Raw genomic sequence first — 20,729 nt, forward strand, 5'->3', positions numbered from 1 at the left:
TGACCTTGTTTGTCTTTTGTTATTTTAGATTCTGGGCGCCATGCATGTGGTGCCCTTTGGGGGGGACGGGGTTCTGTTATGACTGGTGGTTACTACCAGTTGCTATGCAGTTGCTATCGTCCTTTTATGCTTTGCCCTTTATTATGTCATATAGGCCTGATGTCTTTCAGTTTATAAACTAGAGTTACTCGGTGACAAGTTGTCAGTATGTCAAACCTTCTTCAAGTGAGGATGCAAGCTTTCTCCCAGTCAGAACTCCTCCAGTACAGCTCTCTGTAGTTAGTTTGTATTTTCATTGATAAAGACTTTTTACTTTTCAACTTCCATGTCATGTCTGCTTATGAATCCAAATCCCGATCCTCACGTAGCAAGTTTTGCAATTAAAAAAAAATAGTATTGCGTTTTTACTCAATCGTAAACAGTCTCGTGATGTCCCCTGGCTTGCTCCAGTCCGCATCATCATCATCATCATCATCATCATCATCATCATCATCATCACGGTCTTGTTTTGGCAGTTAATGATATCTTGGTTAAAGAGTTGTAAACAATTCAATCCACTCACAATACTCCCAGACGGTAAGTGGATGTGCATAGGAAATTGGCCAGCTAATGATCTTTAATGTTTATGAGTGCATAGACGTTTTATTGTTTTGTTTTTATTGTTTTGTTTTTGAACAAAACATTCCTTCAGAATGTAAGGATGGAAGTGTTTTAAATGGATGAGGACGGACGGGGTCGGAGGATGATTTCTTTTATGAATATGCACGGGACGAACCGGCAAAAAAGGGTAAAGTGCCCATCCCTTATTTTCAATACTTTAAATTGGGCAATAAAGTGTAAATGTAACATAAGATGTTGGAACCGACCAATATTTTATCAGTTTGTGAAAAAGATGACAATTTTTGGACGTATGAGGGTTCATCTTAACCGCGACAATTTGCAAACTTATTGTACTCAATATACCATGACAATCCTCCAAAAATGAAACACTTAATCATACAATAATAAATGAATGTTATGATAAAACCGTTTTTTAAGTACCAATCTTACGAAAATGAAGTTCATAATATTGAATTCACACAATATAGTCAAGTATAAGGAGAGAACTCCAGGAAGAGACAGAGTGAAAGCAATCTGATGTCAAGTGAAAAACTTCTGGAGGCATAAAGATGAAACTTTTTGAACAAATATTACACTATGAAGGTGTTTGGAGAAAATGATAAAGCCTGTATGCTGGGATGCATCATATCGTGCCACCAAATTTTCCCTTCAGCCATTACAGCAACGAAAGAAAATGAGTCTTTCTCTCTCTTGTTGCCGGCTAATTTGCATTAGCATGTCTTCTGTCACCATTAGCATCTCCCTATTAAATATTCAGGGAGGAAATGGTGCATGAGTCCACGTTTGTCGACAAAATGACACAATGTAGTGCAACAAAATTTCTACATTCTGAAAGAGACTCGCAGCCATTTCCCCCTCAAGCGTTATCCCCAGCAGATGTGATACATTTGAGGCTGTAAAAGTGACACACATTTCCCCCTTGAATACTCAACAAGCCCTCAGTTGGCATTTGCAAAAGCAGAATACAAAAAAAAAAAGTGACACAGTGATGTGGTGAACCTAAAGCAAAACGTAGAGACAAAACAAAATCAAATGATGCCATGCCTCACCGTGACTGATCATTGCATCCATATCTGCGTGGTTTTCACTCTGAATGCTGGTCTTTGCACCGAGGGGTCGAACAAAATGTGTTTGTCCAGGGAGCACGTCGCGGCTTCAGTAATAGCAAACTGTTGCTTGTTCTTTCATCCAAACACATTCTTAAATCTTCTTGCTTGTTCTTCTTTTTCTTTATTTTGCCTACTCACATGCTGTCCATCTCTTCTGATCCTCCTTGAGAGGGTTCTGCTCCTTTATTTGAGTCCAGCTGGGATCATTTAAACTGACTGGACTTGATTATGAAAGGCACACACCTGGCTGTCCACCAACGTTCACCATCCAACCTGATAGAACTAGACAGGCTCTTCAAGGAGGAATGGCAGAAGATCGCCAAATCCAGGTGTGAAAAAGGTGTTACATCATTCCCAAGAAGACCCATGGCTGTATGTCAGATTCACACCAGACATTAATCAACAACGCACACAATGAGGAGAGAAGACACTCAACACAATATTGTCTTTTTACTCTTGAGGAGAGCCAAGGAGACTTTATAATTACAATTCCTCACTATGCTCTGATGAGCCCCTCCGCCTCTTTCTTTTCATTTTCTTAGGGTGGTCTCTAATTGTATACATAGAAATTGCTACTCTAACGGGTGGGGGAACATGTAGCATCACATTCGAGGATGTGTGTGTGTGTGTGTGTGTGTGTGAGAGAGAGAGAGTTCATTGTTATTGTTATATTCTGTCCCAAGGACTCAGTGTCTTACCACGGGATGCTCTTCGATAAGAGCATCATTCCTATTTTGCAGCTGTGTCCTTCTCACATTCCAATTTCACAATCAACTTCAACTTACATGATTAAAACAAGTTTATAATGCTAAACCTTACAACACGTATAAGAGTAAATATGGGATAACTTATGTGCAATTATTCTAACACTGTACTAGCTCAAAAGTGGGCTTCTACACAATACTGAGCACAGGGTCTGAATACCAATGACCATATGATATTTCAGTTTTCTTTTTTCATAAATTTGCAAACATTTCTACATTTCTGTTTTTTTTCTGTCAAGATCGAGTGCTGAGTGTACATTAATGATAAATAAAATGAACTTTTTTGATTTTGGCAAATGGCTGCAATGACACAGAAAGTGAACAATTTAAAAGGGTCTAAATACTTTTGTGTACACACTGTCACCAACTAGCTACCAAGGCTGTAATATTATCACTGGAACAAAACAAATTATGACACACTGTATATGGCCAAAACATCATAAGTCACATTTTGGGGGATTTAATATCTCTTTAAAAACTCTATACTGCTGGTCAGTCCACACACGTGGGTGTTACTTTTACACATCCCGATCCCGGCAGTCAACATTTCGAGGTTATCAACGGCATAACGATTTGTCTTCATGCGGCGCAAAAAGGCATGATCATTTGCCGTTGTATTTGTTATTTTCAATTTTGATGAAACTGTAGGCAGGATTTTTTTTTTCTCTGGGAAAGCTCTCATAAACAGCACTATATGTCCCTTTGTCCTTTAAACTGCTCGCTTCTCTGAAGTATTTCTGCAAATTAACGCGTATGCAAATGAGCCTTTCACTGTTTACAGAACACTAGAAAGCTTGTGTAATCGCTACACATTAATTCACTCGCCGATGAGAAAAGCTTTTTAAAGTTGACTCAGTTTGCAATAAGTTCTATTACGTGCAAGCAGACAACACTGAAAGCATCTTAACAAATTCATTGTCGTAGTCAACAGTCATGCATGGTCAAAAGGCTATTGATAGTGTTGGTGAAGGCAACCTTGAGCTATTCTATCTGCACTCCTGCATCTGCTGCCACCGTTTAAAAGAGCCTGAAGTTGGCTCGGGTTCTCTTTGTCGACCAAAAGTTCTGGTATTAAGCAGATGAGATTGATCTATTTTTTTTTGTTATTTTTTTTAAATCCTGCATTATTTATTTTACTGCTCCTGTCTTTATATTTCACTCAGGATATTGCTCTCACTTTCTTTTGTCTCTCTGGTTTTCTCCAGCCTGCACAAAGAAGATGAAAATTTGCACTCTGCTATCACACATTGCACAGGAAAAAGGCATCATTAGACAAAAAACAAGGCCTTTCAAAATAGGCATAAACCTTCCACTTGAAGACAGCATCCATATCTTGACTTGAGTGTCAACATCTTTCTTCCATTACATTCACTTAAGCGCATAATTGCTCTGGCAGAACGAGCCAGCTCAATGGGATAGTAATATGCGCTAAATGAAGAAATAGAGAGGGCGTTCTGCCGTCACTCTCTGGATGTCTTTCACCCAATTAAGTAAGATATTTTGCTTTTTCACTTTACCGTGGGAAATCAGATTTTCTACCTATTGTTTCGGTGGGTTTTACCCCATTTGGCAGCTTAGATTCATCACTTCTCACAGTTTAATTGTTTTTGTCCATCATTCTCATTCTCTTTTAGTGGATTTCTCTTGAAATTAATAAACAATAACCAGAGCTGGGCCGGACCGGTCGGACCCTCCGGCCCGGCCGGATGCCCATTTTTGGGCGGTGGGGTGGGGGGTGACAAATGAAAAAAATGGCTGGACTGAGCATGGCCGGAAGTGGATTTTAGTCCGGCCCACTAATCGGCCCTCATGCATGTGACGTACTCGCGAGGCGGCCAAATTTCATTTCAGCCTGTGTCCGGGAGTATATTCAAGCAGCGCGCAGCACTCAAGTATGACACTGGCAAATCAGGCGCTTTCCTATTTCCGGAAATATGCCGTAGCAAAACTGCTGTTTAGTGGTTTGCTGGCATGCTTTCATTTTGAAGGTCGGGAAGCGTGAAGGAGGGGAAGTGTCGAAAATAAGTAACTTGTTGAATGCTTGCAGACTTGTCGTCTGTTGGACCCAAATAATCATACAATACGACAAAACCAACCCCAGGGTTTGCAATGGAAGTAAGTACACGCAGCTGGGTAATTACGTGAGTAAGTGGCGCGTTTGAAGCATGTCCACAGTGGGTTTGAATAGTAGGTTAGACAGCAAATTGTCTTTAAGTAAACCTCTTCCATTAGCATCTCTCCCGCGGGGGCATCATGCCCGTTTTTTTTTTGTTGTTTTTTTCGAGGGGGTGGGGGTCGGAGCGGCTCGGGGACCGACAATGATTATGAATATGGCCGGGGGGTCGCGGCCAGACGGGCAAAAAAGGGTCAAGTGCCCAGCTCTGACAATAACAATACATCAATCAATCCATCAAACATCAAAATTAAGATGAGCAGCACAACCCCATAGTTTGACCACATTCCCAATCATGTGGTCTAAATCCCCAATCAGGCTAGTAAAATACCTGGAGGAGGAAAATAACCTTTTAGTGAACACAGCTTGAGGGAACCCCTTCCAGGCTGATGACCAAACTGCAGTGGATGTTAACATTGTGAGACCAGACTTTCCTCTTCCCAGCCACTTCTTCCAGCTCACAGATAAAGTATCTCTTTAGAAATAAGCATATTATAACAAATGAGGTACTTGATTGTTGAAATTCATGGTAGAAAGGTAGGTAGGTAGCTTGGAAGTTAGGTATTTATTTTGATATGTCATAATGCACGGCGTCAGAATATCACATGTGAGCCACCATCACATCTCAATCGCCTGATTTCAGCTATTTCTAAATGATTAACTCTGCGTGTGTTTTTCACTTTTCTTGACTTACACTTCAGTGAAAGAAAGCGGTAAGGGAAGAAGATGAGGAATGTGAGAAGAGAAGAACTGGAAGTTGCTGTGAGGTAAGCAGTCTCTTTTAAAGATTGGACTCTGTGTCCAAGTACTTTTTGGCCAGCATATCGACAATTTCAGTGCCATGATAGTCGGATGACTGAGCAAAGGTGTCATTTATGTTACTGCTTCTATTTTGGGAGGTTTCCACTTTCTGTCTTTGTTCCTACATCCTGTTGGCCTCCCGAGGGAGGCTTGACTATTGATCACCTTTTTGTAAACAATGGACTTTAATTCAAATCTTTTGTGAATGATATTGTGTATTTGAGTCCATCTGTTACTGCCGTTTGACAACAAACAGCATGGAATGAAAATGTAGACAAGTAGACAAGATGTGCATTGGTCTCATGCTACATGCCATATGCTTGTCACGTGATTAAAAATGCTTTGTGTGTTGTCTTTTAATGATTTACATTACATTAGCGCTCTGGCATCTGATTAGGATGCCTCCTGGACGCCTCCCTGCTGAAGTGTTCCGGGCCTGTCCTACCGGCAGGAGGACGACCCAGCACACGCTGGCGAGACTGTCTCCCGGCTGAACTGGGACGGAACGCCCATCTCTGGAAATTGGACACATACCCTTTCCCTCTGCTCTCCTCTAACCGTGATATCTTCGCTTTATGTGCCAACCACTCTTCGTACATACTCCCTTAATGCTAACCAATGGTAATATTGTACATTTTTCATGGACGTACACTTAAAGTGACAACCAGTGGTGCATAAAAAAGGAATATGCGAAAGAGCGATGTTGTTGAGATCCGCTTAGCATTCCGTCAACATTCCCTCATCAACTCAAGTTAATAGAGGCCATATCAGATGGCAGCAGCCTATAAAATTTCCTGATGGCAGTCAGCATTTACATGTGTTTTTGTCTTGCCACTACAAACTGCGCACACTCTATACGGGCCGCATATATGAGGGTGCGTCACCCTCAGTCATGGTGTGCCGGCACTCTGTATGCTTTATTTTTCTGAAACAAGCAGACACATTTGCTCCAGGAGCTTTCCCTGACATGATCCTAGCATGATGGTTGCATCCAGCAAGATGTCCCACAGCCTGTGGAATGGTTTTCTGATTATATTCTAATATAGAGACTGAGAAATAATCAAATATGCTCAATATAGCAAGAGAACAACACGTTTAATGGAGGCTCGGGTGGCATAGACCTGGCTGCATTGTACTGTGTGTAATATTTCAACCCCCATTGTGAAACATTTTTGATGCAGTTCTATTATTGGATCTTAATAAATTGTGAACCGATCTAAGAGCTTCCATTTTCACGATTTGACCATTAAAAAACAGACTCTTCAATGATAAATCACACAAATGAACAAAGTTTGAATCACTGTCAAGTTCTTTGAAGCAGTGGCTCTTTTTGTCTGTTTTGGTTTTTATTTGGGCTTTTTGGTTTTTGTCCAATTCCGAAAACATCTGCAAACAGCAGTAAGAGAAAATGATTGTGAGAAGTAGGTACAGTATTTGTTTCTTTTTAGCAGCTGACTTTTTTTTTTCCTTGTGACACTTAAAGCGGAAGTCAACCCAAACATTTTTTTTCCAGAATATATTCTATGCAGGCCCACTAGTTGAAATATGGCATTCTGATTTTTATTGCGTTTGTGGAATATCAATTAAGCAGGGAAATGCACCCACTTTTAGCCATCTCAGGGGGCGGCCATTTTGTCACTTCTGTCGACTGATGATGACATCAAATTTGCTCAGGGCTCAGATAATGACCAATGGCGGCTCACCTGTTTCCTTAAGCTCAGCCATGATTGGTCTTTATCTGAGCCCTGAGCAACTTCGATGTCATCTTCAGTTGACAGAAGTGGCAAAATTGCCGCCCCTGAGCTAGTTAAAAACAGGTGGAATTCTCATATTCCACGAACGTAATATTAATCAGAATGCTGTATTTCAACCAGTGGGCCTGCATAGAACATATTCTGGAAAAATTGTTTGGTTTGACTTCCACTTTAAGAATATTTTGAAAAGGGATACACCGATACCCCCCCCCCCCCGGCCCCAGCACAAATGGGTGTGCAATGTTTTCCCTAATGTTCCATGCATCTGTGTATTCACACAAACTCCCAGAGCAACCCTTGGACCACAGTGAGCAACATCAGACATGCACATGGTCGCAAAACCAGTATCCTTCCTGTCCAAAACCTGAGATCATAACAAGTTTCATGATGTGGATTTGTTACAAAAAAATTAAAACGACCCAAATAGAATAAATCAGTGAATAGAGATGTGTGACATGAATAAAATCAGCCCTTGTTTGTTACTTTTTATTTAACACACTGGTCATTTTAAGCACAAATTACTAAGTCTCAATACAATCTGTATGTTCCCACTTTGTCCACTAATAAACCATGTAAAACATTTCATCTAATAAAATACAAAAATGTATAGTCTCTTGACCTCTGAAATGTGCGAAAGAGTCTCATTAAATGGCTCTTAATCTCGACCCATGTTTGGACTTCCCGAATAGAGTGGTCCATGTGTCGCCTGTAGCGTCTCATCCGTCGTGAGTGTCCCTTTGTGTGTCTTTGTATGCTTCAAACTATTGTAGAACAATTAAATTTGCACCCTTGGTCGCATTATTGCAACTGTAACGGAAGTGGAAATGGTGTGGTGTCCAATTTGTAGATTAAACTGGGGTGGAAACGAAGGATAGAGTGTAAAACTGTAATGTGTGTGCGCGGTGCATACCAGCATCACTGTTTGTGCTGAGAGAGTGAGAGCAGTGCGCAATTGCTCACACGTGCAGCTTAGAGCGAATATTGCTGTTGTGTGTGTGTTGTGTGCATGTGTCTGGGAGGGGTGTCAAACACAGATGCACAAATGGGAGTGAAAGGTGGTCTCCAAGTACCCACTAAACAACCACCAACTCTACATAATCCGGAAGTGGTCCTGCATGGACTCAAGTTGGCTGTGTTCACTCCCACAACGGTCAAACGGCAATTTCTAACAGAGGTGGGCATTTTACTAAAGTTCGCCGGTCCGTCATTCGTCATCTGTCAGCAGCCTGGTTACCCATCCGTCATCCACCAATCCGTCACTTTTTCAAGCCAAACCAAACTGTAATCATCTGTCGGTCATTCCGTCACGTTATTTTAACCACGATTCCATCAGTAAACTTCAAAGGTCTGCCAGTTCATGCATCATCAACCCGGAAAAAAAAGGTCCAACAGTTGAAATATTCATCCATCCGTCCGTCCATCCATCCATCCATCCATCCATCCATCCATCCATCCATCCATCCAGCCAGCCAGCCAGCCAGCCAGCCAGCCAGCCAGCCAGCCAGCCAGCCAGCCATTATCTGAACCGGTTTGATTAAAATGGCAAATGGAGTGCACTTGCACTAGGTACACCATAATGTGTCGGCTTGCTGCTCAAACAGCTCTACACTCACATACATTTGACATTTCACATAGCCTACACTTACTTGCCAATCTATTGAACTGTAAGTGGGAGCCTGCTGCCACTTGAACTCTTCATTAAGTTTTGCTTACCTTAACCAGAATCCTGTGTCACATTGTTGCCAAAAGTACAATCCTGGTGGATTAAAAAGCTTCTTACTCCTTGTAAAAACTGAAATAAATTACCCATTACGATAAAAGAACGTTTTATTCTGATAATGTATCTTTTTCTTCTTCTTTTTTTTCTTATTCTGTCTTTTAGACGAACAACTTTTGGTGCATTACTGCCATCTTCTGAAAGGCAGTGTGGGACCTGGCAAAATCCGCTTTCACAACCTCCTAACCCTAACCCTAACCTTTGGAAAGAGTGGGGTTAGCCAGAAACAAAAGCAGAAATGTAAAACCTAACTCACAAGAACTTTTCTGTAAATTTCATGACTCATGATTGTCTCTTTGGTGCATATCGGCACCTGCTGTATAAATACCTTAAATGAAGTCTGGATCTCGTTTCTGTCTCTCTTCAGCAAAACGGGCATCCGTCAATAATGGACTGTGAGGTCCGTTTGGACTTGACCAGGTTTGTTATGATTACACAGATGGATGAAAATCCACTTCCGTCTATGCTTAGTCCATCTTTTTTTTTTTTTTTTTTCCCATCTATCGTCTAACGGAGGGGTCGGCAACCATTAACAGTCAAAGAGCCATTTCGACCCGGTTTCCACTGGGTAAAATAAAGCACTGGGAGCTGCAAACACTTTTTGACATTAACCTCCAAAAAACGCCAGCTTTTTTTGAGTTCCCAGGCAAATTCAAGTTGTATAATACCTTATATTGCTATTGCACACTCACGTCCACAAAATACTACCTAAAAAATATATTCAATCGGTAATTTGACACTTGATGGAATTGATTAAAAGAGTACAAAAATCGAGCCACGCAGCAACATCCGAGTACTTCAAAGTGCGCGCTCATGTGAAGCCCCCCATCACGCCCCCAGCCTTTGAAACGTCACACCAGCAAACACACCCGTGTTACCGGTTGTGTTCGGCAACGTTGTGTTTCGTAAAAGTGACGACACAAAGCGGGATACCATATGTTGGCATGTTTATTCGTCTCAACAGTAATTCCTGACAAAAACAGCACAAAACAAAATCCTCCCGTCAAAGGTGACCATACAGCGTGCCCCCATACAAATCATATGGCAAAGCAATGCATCAAAACGCTTATACTTGTAAGTTAAAACAACAAAAGTTTCTCCAGCTGTAAAATGCTTACCTTCCCACGGACATCAACAGAAAAAGAGGAGAGTCAAAGGCGTGAACACAACTTTAAAGAGAAAAGTGTCACATTAATTATTAACATAGGGGAACAAGTAAAAATGTTTGTTCCACCCTTTGATGATGAAGGATAATGAAATAATAAATAACAATAAAAGAACATGCCAGGTATGAACTCACAGATTTTGTGTGATTATAATTTAGTACAATATTATTTCCAATTTCTTTTCTATCCCTGTTACACCTGCCCAATACAATACATCTTTATTTCGGCTCCATCGCCTTCACAAAACGCCTTCTTTCAGGTTTGAACCCATGAGTGATGCAGTAAATAAAACAATAACCCAACTAACCACCTCTAAGGTGCATATTAAAATGAAATGGAGACTTACCTCACGACACACGTGAGGGGGTCTTTTATGCAACGAAGCATCTCATCGATCCATATTAAACAAGTCAACGTAATCCAGCGAACCTTAGTATTTTCACTCGTTATTGTCAAAAAAAAAAAAAAAAAAGGCTGCAATCAACAAACGGCCATGACGCTCACACTTCCCGCCGTGCAATCGTGCGTTATTTGAGTATTTGCTAGAATTGCATAAAAATTACGGATGAAGTAGGGATGGATCGTTGAGTCGATTTGAAAAAAAAATAATAATTTGACCATATTTGGACATCCAGGATTTTGGGCTGACAGTGACTATATATATTTTAATATGTTCAGGTCATCTTACAATTTACAACAACAATTAAACAAATGAATACACGCAAATAAAGTATTTACTTACGTTAAAATACTGTGCAGTTTTGGTGTCACTGGCAGCAGGCGTGTCAGAAGGCAGCCACGCATGCTGGCTGTTTCCTGTGCTGTCAAACATCTCTGAGGAAGGCGAATGCTGATCACCGAAATTGCACAAAGTCTGAAGAAAGAAGTTAAAAATTTTGACTTAATAAGTGGACATGATGCACGTTTTTGAGACAAATAACCTACTGTAACGAATTGGGTTATCTGTGTTGTGGTGACATTGGGGTTTTGCTAAGTTGCGTTGTTTTTGAAGTTCATTAATGCATCATGCGACTCGCTGTATTGGAGGGGTGTGCGAGTGAGAGGAGTGAGCAGATGGCGAAGGACCAGAGATCCGTGTGTACTTATGACGGAACTGTTGTTGCACTGTAGGTGGCGTCGGCTCAAAGTAGCCATGTTGGAATAATAAAAAGGGAGATAACTAAGATATGTCTGACGTCGAGTCTTTGGAAGACATTACAATACAGTTCAATCGGACATTTATCATTTATTTTCCCAAGCCACACAGAGTCGCAACAGAATGATGAAAGAGCCGCATGCGGCTCCGGAACCACGGGTTGCTGACCCCTGGTCTAAAGTCAGCAAATCGGGCGTCTGTCATTGACGGATAGACAGACTGGTCCTTCAGTCAGACGGAATGCCCACCTCTGCTAACTAACTAACCTAGGTTTTTGTATTCGTCTGTACCGTCTCGGTGCGGGCTGCACAGTTTGTTGCACACAGCCATCCGACGAATACGTTTGATTGGGGGGGAAAAAAGTCAACGCCTGAGACCTAGCGACCACCACATTTGTTGTTTTAAGAAGAAATAGATCAAAACAAATGTAGAAGAAAAATGGAGAGTGCGGGAAAAAGCATGGAGCTAGAACAGCCGTCAGTACTATACAAATCAGCCGTTTGTATAAGGTACTGTATGTATATAGTATAATCAGCCGGAAACATTTCAGCTTCCGTACGGCGGTGGTGGAGTGCCAGACTGCGAGCGGTGGAGAAAAACAAGAACTGTGTCGGCGTTGTTTGACCTCCGTGCGGTATGTTGCAGGTAACACTTCAAACATGCTAACACATGTAAGACGGCATCACCCCGATACAGTTAACAGCGTTAGAAAAAAATAATACCCACTCAACACCAACAACTTATCCCCGCTACTTTTAAGCAGCGAAAAAGTGAAAGCAGACAGAGCCAAAGATATTCATAATTACTGAAGCAATCGGCATATACATAGCAACATCTATGCGCCCATATGCTTTAGTTGAGGAGCCGGGCTTCAAACGTTTATTAAACGTGCTGGAGTCCCGTTACAATGTTCCATCCCAGGTGCGTATTGGCAAGGCGCGCTCCTTGTCATATACAATCGGATAAGAGTTGGCTGTCCTCTGCTGCACACTAACTCTTTTAACAAAGTTAAAAGTTACTAGTTGGCATGTGCTACCTGACTTTATCTGCAACCTCATTCTAACCATACAAGAAAGGGGGTTTTCCTGTGTTTAACCTTTATTATTATTATTATTATCCATCCATCCATTATCTGTACCGCTTCTCCTCACAAGGGTCGCGGGGCGTGCTGGAGCCTATCCCAGCTGTCTTTGGGCAGTAGGCGGGGGACACCCTGAACTGGTTGCCAGCCAATCGCAGGGCACACAGAGACAAACATCCGCACTCACAATCACACCTAGGGGCAATTTAGAGTATCCAATCAACTTACCATGCATGTTTTTGGAATGTGGGAGGAAACTGGAGGACCCGGAGAAAACACACGCAGGCATGGGGGGAACATGCAAACTCCACACAGGGAGGCCGGAGCCGGGATCGAACCCACGACCTCTGAACTGTGAGGCGGACGTGCTAACCAGTCGAACACCGTGCCGCCCTATTATTATTATTATTATTATTATTATTATTATTATTATTATTGTTATTATTATTATTATCATTATTATTAGTATTATTATTTATGAACAACCCTAATATGCATGTTTTTATTCTATTTTGTGCTTTTATAACAGAGAATGTTTTGGGATTTAGAGAAAATTGAATTGTAACTTGCTCTCTGTTAAAAAAAAAAAAAAAAAAAAAAGGTCTTATGCATTTGATACTTATTGCTGTACCGAGCCCATACCGAACCGTGACCCCCATACCAAACCGTGACCCCCATACCGAGGTACGTACCGAACCGTGACTTTTGTGAACCATAACACCCCTACTAACTATGTCTATCGAAAAGTGGCTGAAAATTTCACTGCAGTTTTTTTTAAGCGAAATGCGAAAAAAAATGTGCTCTTATTTCACAAATGGAACCCCAAACTTGACGTACTTTTGTTTGTGTAAGTGATTAAGCAGAACAAGCGCTTTAACTACGGAAGGACGGAGTGCCTTATAATGCGTCCTAATACCACGCCTCAAGCATCAGCCACATTTCCGCAGTTTAAGGCACATCCTTCCAAATTAAATTTCCACTGAAAACCCTTTTAATTTCCCGCTACATTACCCTATCATACATTTCCCTATCCACTGGTCTACGGCAGGAAAACGTGTCGACTTTGCTCCCAGCTGATTCCATCTCAATAGGACGCGTATATATTACGCACGTTTGAGCGGAGAATTTGACGAACGGAGAAGCGGTGAAGCACAAGCGTGCTGAGCGTTCTCCGGCAGAGTGTGCACATTATGCACGAGGGCTTCGGACAGATGTAACCCCGCCTTCTTTCTCCACTTGCTCAGTACTGCTCACTCCTTGTCTTCGGCGTGCGCCTCCTCAGTCAGTCAGTGCAGAAGGTAACTCCGTGCGTAAAAGCTGCCCCTTGGATGCGCTCTGCCTCTCGTTTAAAGTACTCGTGGAATTGCGCTTTTCAGAACCAATCCGCTCACGATTGATGATTCAAAGCGGGCCGAGCATTACTGTGACTCTACTTGTCATTTGATTTTTCTTTCGCTTTGTTAAGTGTTTTTGTGGCGTTGTTCCTAACGTGCCCGGATGCCTCCCGCACGAGTCGATGCACTCACTCGCTGCTGCGTGAGACCAGTCGACAACGTGCAAAGCAAATGAAGACGAATAAAGAGGGGAGCTAATTGCCAATGCTGGATTTAAACGAAGGCGACGGAACACACAGTGACAGAGATCCGCTCAAACGTATGGCGTGAAGGTAAGATTTCCAAAACTTTGCCTTCGAAAAACGCGATCACTATCCCATGGATCGCTTAATTGGAGCCTTTTAGGTCAAGTTAGAATGCCTGGGCTGGGGCAAAGTGATTTGTTGGGGTGGACTCCACTGATATATAACTTTACCGGCGCATTCAGCACCGTGTGTCTGCGTGTGTGTAGGTGCGCGCGTGCGCGCGCGTGTGGGGGTGTGCGCGCGTGTGTAAATAGTTAAATTGCTTAAGGAAGCTGTGGGGAACCTTTTTCCTCTCAGTGTCCATCCAAATTCATGGAAAAATCTAACTAATATCGTCATCTCACCTCCCTAAAATGGCAGAATGATGTATTTGTCTAAATCATCTCCACATGATGCTGACCCACCTCTATTGAAATTGCTCACATCCTTACTTGAACACGACAGGCAATTGTGCCCCTTAAATTACATAATTTACAATTGTATTTATTCACTTTGTTGTGTTTTCTGTGGCATTTCAAGTGACATTTAGGAAGATATGTTTGTTATGATGCATTACGAGTATTTGTGGGTTATCTTTTTTTTTAAATAACACATCTTCAGATGTTGTATTTGCTTTTAGAAATGGTGAGGTGTATGTCGGCAAAACAAGCGTTTTTGCTGGCCATTAATGACCCACTGGCCATAGGTTGCCTATCACTTGCATACAGTATTGATATTGGCTTTGCATGTGCATTGTGCAACTACAAATCTTAACACCTATTTGCATCCTTGCAGAGAGTCAATGTGTTCATATGCAAATAGCGCTATTGTCTTTTGTAGTGTGTAATAATGTGATGATGTGCATGTGATGCTACTGAAAATTAAGTTAACCGTGAGGCGATTGTTCAATTTGCCTTTGTTTTATATTGGATGAGTCCGATTTTTGATCAGATGTTGAGGGAGAGAGACAGACATGACGTGTGTGTGTGTGTGTGTATTAGGGCTGTCCCAAATGATTATTTTTCTCCCGATTAATCTATGAACCATTTTTCCGATTAGTCGATTCGTCTAACAATAAATGTTTTTACTAAACCAGAAATTTGCAATTTTGGGGTTGCTGATTATTAATTTACAAAACCACTTCTGAACACTTTTAAAATTCTTTAAAAGTTCTCCGTTTATTAAAGTAAAAAAAAAAAAATATTGATATTGAATGAACACTCACATCCCTTTTAGGCAAGCATCATGACGTGTGAACATGAATGAGGTATTTCTCTGTCCATGCATTACAGTGAAACAATGTGTGAGCTCATATTAAGCAGCCCAAGTATGACTAAAAAATAAATAGCTTTTAAATAAAGTCCAATGAGGAGCACCCTCCACAAATGCAATGGGTCTCATGTCCTGGACAATCATTTTAAGAATACTTTGTGTGAGTTGAGTTGCTCTTTCTGGTGTGCATTCCTGTTTTTTTTTTGTTTGTTTTTTTTGGGTGGGGACTGTGTAACATCAGTTTGCTTTAATCATAAATATAGACAAGATAAAGCAGAGCGCATACTGAAATATTATCACGATGATTTTGAAAAGGCCGACATTATATATTAGCGCAGTCACAGACTATGGTAAGCAGGCCAGTGTTTCCTCTAGGTTGTTGTTGTTTTTTTTAATCAGTGGGAGCAGGATATCATCCTAAATACGATGTGCATGCTGTGCTGCGCCCGTGGTCTGCACAGAGACGGTGACACCGAAAGCTTTCCGGGGCAGCGGCGGTTTAGATTCGCGTATGTACCATTTGTGGGTACATACTGTATAATGTACATAAAGAAAACGGAATTAGTTACGTTACCAGCAAGCACCAACAGAATTTGACTGGAGTGAAATAGCTAACGTTAGCCCCATAATGCACAAAGCTGAAACACAACACTGCAATTTTGACTGCAACCCACTGCTTTGAGAAATTAAACTTGATGATGCACATTGATAATATGTCGCACATAACAGCAACTTAAGTAAAACCGGGTCATATTAGTTAGTTACTTAGATGAACTTACGATCCTCTAGCTTTTTGTTTTCTGTCGTCTTCCAGCAGCAGCTGGGTGACGTCGCTTCAGGTGTTCGTTAATCACTCGGCTTGACACCAATTCAGCTTTACAAAGGCTACAGACGACCAACTTGTTTGACTTTTCGTTCAAATGTGTCTATACTTTGGACTTTCATGTCCGCTTTTCAGCTGCTTTGTGGTGCCACTGTCCTCTTCCCCGCCCTGAACGCACGAACCGGCGCCACCGCCATTTCTGCTGTTCTCCTTTCTTTTCTACTGCACGCACTTGTTTACAACTGACGTTATCCACGTGTTTACGTCTTTACATCATTGACATATTAAACGTCATCGACACTCCTCGTCAACAGTATGTGTGTGGGCCGACGTATTTACGTCATCAGGGACGTCGATTCGTCGTCCATGTCGACTAGTCGGAACAGTCCATACATACATATATATATATATATATATCCACCTGTGTTAGGCAAGCTAAGGTGAACATTACATAAGCACTTACTGTAAGTGCATCCTGTAACAAACGAGGCCAATTTGCTAGCAGCGTACTGTATAAGAAAGTATGCTCTGCAAATTTGTTTCCCAGTTGGAGTCTTCAGTATTGGTCCATATGGATCCTACACATCCCTCACATCTGATTCAGCTTTTCTTGAGCACTTATGAAGCCATGCAGATGCATTGACAGAAATAGCTCCAGTGATTCAAATCTCCTGGAGGGATTCTGAGAAGGGCCTGTCTGAAAGGCATGTCCAGCCCAACTGCATTAGATTTCAATCAGCGAATGATAACAGAAAGCAATTTTCTGAGCAAAATGCCCTATCACTACATGCTGTGTTTTTTACCTGAGTGTGGCATGCTGTCTTTTTGTGAATAAAGTCTCAGGCAGACCACAATAGGGTTTGAAAGCCAAATCACTTGATTCAGGTCGTCAGTCAGTACTGACATTTGAATTGAACAAACCACTCTCTTGGGAGGCCACATCACGTGTCTTCAGCACAGCATGAGTGTCTCACAGTCCGAGTTTCATAAAACCCCCCAAAAAACACGACTCGTGACTTGCAAATATCCGAGAGCTGTCGTGGAGAGCTAATAAGTTGCAGTCATGGTGAGCTGATATTTTTGGTCAAAACAAAAACAAGCAAACTGACAATACCCTGTGTAACAAAAATTGATTTGAAATTTGAAAAGATGTGAGTGCATCGACACACACATATACATATATATATATATATATATATATATATATATATATATATATATATATATATATATATATAAATTAAGGTATGTTCAAACTAAAAATAAAGACAAGATGATGGTACATTGAGTTAAAAAAAAAACTGCATCTTGTACCAACTTTCTAGTTATGTTTATAAATGATGGTGATACTGTGGAACTGTGAATACTATGAAACTATGTATAAATACAAAAAGAAATACGTGTAAACATATTTCACCCTTCTCAGACATAAATCATTTTTAGTGTAGAAGATAGTGAAATAATATGAATAAAATTATGAAAAGACACTGTGGTGCAAAACAAAACTAAAGTAAACACTTCATTTGTTTTTTATGTTTTTATTTCGCCTTTATTTATTGCTGCACAACTTAAATAGATCGACAAAATCAAAATGAGATATGCACTTGAAAAAATCCTTAAAGATTAGAAAGAACGTATTTTATAGCACTGGCCCATATTATATTCCATTTAAATTGATTTTTCGTTTATGAATGGCGGCGGCGCCGGTTCGTGCATTCAGGGCGGGAAATAAAGTGTACAAAAGGGTATGCCGATCTGGATTTTTTTCGTACAGTTAAGTGTTTTGGTTTAACTCTTGTCTATTTAATGATTATAATAATTCTCTTCGTTTTAAGTTTAGTTGGACAGTAAACATAAGATGAGTGTGGTTGTACAGTAGAAGTGATCATTTTAAAGTGTAAAGACTTAAACTGATTTAAAGATTTTTTTTTCCTTTCAACTTGTCCCATTTGGGTACGCCACAGTGTGTCACCCTTCTCCAAACCAAGCCTATCTTTTGCATCCTCCTCTCTAACACCAACTGCTTTAATGTCTTCCCTTACGAGTCACGACATCCATCAACCTTCTCGTAGGTCTCGCTCAAACTGTCTTGCCTGTCAGCTCGGATGTCTTTCTAGCTTTGTCCCCAAAACATGTCATCTTGGCTGTACTTGTGATGAGCGATGATTTCCAAACCTATCCAACCTGGCGACTCCCACAGAAAACCTCCACATCTTCATTTCCACCACCTCCAGCTCTGCTTCTTCTTGTCCCTTCAGTGCCACTGACTTTAAGTTGTACATTATGGATGACCTCGCTGTCTTGTTAACCTTCCCCTTCATTTTTGCAGCGGGTCTTCTATCGCATAGCACACCATAGACACTTTGCTCCACCTGTTCCGACCTGATTGGGTTAATTTCTTCACCTTGTTACCACACTCACCATTATTCTATTTAAAGTCCCCCACCCTTATTATCTCTTTTCCCTGTAGCTTCACTCTTCCCCCTCCTCACCTTTTCATCTGTGCACATGCCGTACTTTGTATGTTTTGTACTTTGTATGTTCTTTCTTACTTCAGCTAATCTTCATTCTTCTCCTTTATGTGCATGCCTCCACCTTTCGAAATGTTCCTCCACCTTCTGCCTGCTTTCAATGTAGATTCAAAATGTAATCTGCGAATATCATGGTCCATGGGGATTCCAGTTTAACTTCATCTTTCAGCCCGTCCATCACTATCTCAAAGATGAAGGGGGCTTAGAAGTGATCCCTAGATGCAGTCCCACCACCACCTTAAACTCCTGTCACACCGCCAGCATGTTTTACTGCTGTTCTACTGCACTCAGACGGTTCAGTACATGTATTTCTCAGCCACTCCAAACTTCCTCATGTTCATCACCCTGTCATAGGCTTTCTGGAGTTTGAGAAAGACAAACTGTAGCTCCTTCTGACTTTCTCTGTGTTTCTCCTTCAACACCATCAAGGCAAATAATGAATCTGTAGTATTCTTCCTAGGCATGAAACAATACTGTTGTTCACAAACACTCCCCTCTCTCTTGAGTCTAGTCTTCACTACTCTTTCTTATAACTTGATTGTGTGGATTTTAGATTATTCCTCTATAGTTTTCCAAACTGCACATCGCCATGATTCTTGAAGATGGCCATAAGTACACTTTTCTTGCATTCCTCAGGGAACTTCTCACCTTCTAGAATTGTATCTAACAACGTGAAAACTCGAAAGCTCCACTGCCACCTCCACTAGATGCTTCCATACCTCTACAGGACATGACATCAGGACCAATTGCCTTTCCATCTTTCATTCTTTCTAGTGCCTTTCTAACGTCTACCTCATTGTTGCTTCCTTGTCCACCACAATTGCCTTTCCTACTCTTCATTCGCTCTCATTTCCCCCTTCATCATTTCATCAAATCCAGTACACTACTGGCACATTGTCACTGATCAAAATCGTTGACACTTAATTTTAATAGTCGTCATATTGTTTATTTATATACTGGATTGAATTATTTGGCACTGTGTTTTTCTCTTGAAAATGTCTCATATTCCGCTGGCTTTATGCCTTGTCTGTGATACACAATCTGGGTCATATTTCATAGGATGCAAACCTCATTTTTATGGTAGCACGATAAACAAGCATCTAAAAAGGAAGCACGTTGTGGCTGATGCCCAATTTCACTTCTAACATAGGGACAGTCGTTTTTGAAGGCTAGCTGTATTTAGCACACACATGCTGCGTCTGATGGAATGCCGCACGCGATGTCCGATTGTGGTACCCTAAAATAATGGAGCTTCTACTATGGATTATGGAGGCCTTAGTCAGCAAACTCACGTTAATTAAAAACCCAAAACACCGTTTTTGTATACCCGTGGTTGACATCGAACAGCAAGAGTACATGTGCTACCTACCATACGGCACAGTGCTGCGTTTATGAACTCAGGCATCTCAGCACTCAAAGTAACACAACCTGACCTATTTGCCACAAGCCCTTAATGGAAACACCTAACAATAAAAGACATAACCTACCTTGATCGTTAGAATATACTAATTTACAGTACTAAAAAAACTATATTCCTCCTAATCTTTAAAGTAGAAGTCCACCCAAACATATTTTTTTCACGAATATGTTCCCAGCAGGCTCATTAGTTGAAACACGGCTTTCTGATTAATTTTGTGTTTGTGGAATATAAGTTAAGCAGCAAAATGCACTCCTTTTTAGCCATCTCCGGGGGCGGCCATTTTGTCTTCTGTCAACTGAAAATGACACTGTTTTCTGAATCTGAGCCATGATTGGTCATTGTGAGCAGTTATGATGTCATTTTCAGTCGACAGAAGAAAAATGGCCGCCCCAGAGATGGCTAAAAACTAGTGGATTAACACTTATTCCACAAATACAATATTTATCAGAATGCCGTTTCAACTAGTGGCCTTGCATAGAACATATTCTTGAAAAAAAATGTTTGCGTTGACTTCCCCTTTAAAGTTTTATTTTTTGTTTGTTTGTTGGTGTATACTGTACCATATTTTGAATGTGTAGATCACATTATGCATACTAAAGAAGCAAAACAAAACGTTTTGGATAAAGTTTCAATGAAAAGAAAATTACAAACCAATGGTTTATT

General features: G+C 41.0%; 1 protein-coding gene and 1 long non-coding RNA gene across 2 annotated transcripts in view; both read left to right on the forward strand.

Annotated features, from left to right (window-relative positions):
- The first annotated feature begins 220 nt into the window (after positions 1–220).
- On the forward strand, positions 221–6,989 carry LOC147144939 (uncharacterized). Its single transcript, XR_015087474.1, has 3 exons — positions 221–576; positions 5,369–5,434; positions 5,847–6,989. It is a non-coding gene; the product is annotated as an uncharacterized LOC147144939 (long non-coding RNA).
- Positions 6,990–13,681: 6,692 nt separating this feature from the next.
- Positions 13,682–20,729, forward strand: part of drd2a (dopamine receptor D2a) — a 62,897-nt gene continuing 55,849 nt past the window's right edge. The window contains exon 1 of the mRNA XM_086036049.1: positions 13,682–14,068. The gene's annotated coding sequence lies outside the window, so the exon portion shown is untranslated. The remainder of the gene's footprint in view (positions 14,069–20,729) is intronic.

This window comes from Filicampus tigris, chromosome 7 (assembly GCF_054856515.1).
Source record: "Filicampus tigris isolate MCC_2025a chromosome 7, RoL_Ftig_1.0, whole genome shotgun sequence".
Lineage (NCBI taxonomy): Eukaryota > Metazoa > Chordata > Actinopteri > Syngnathiformes > Syngnathidae > Filicampus > Filicampus tigris.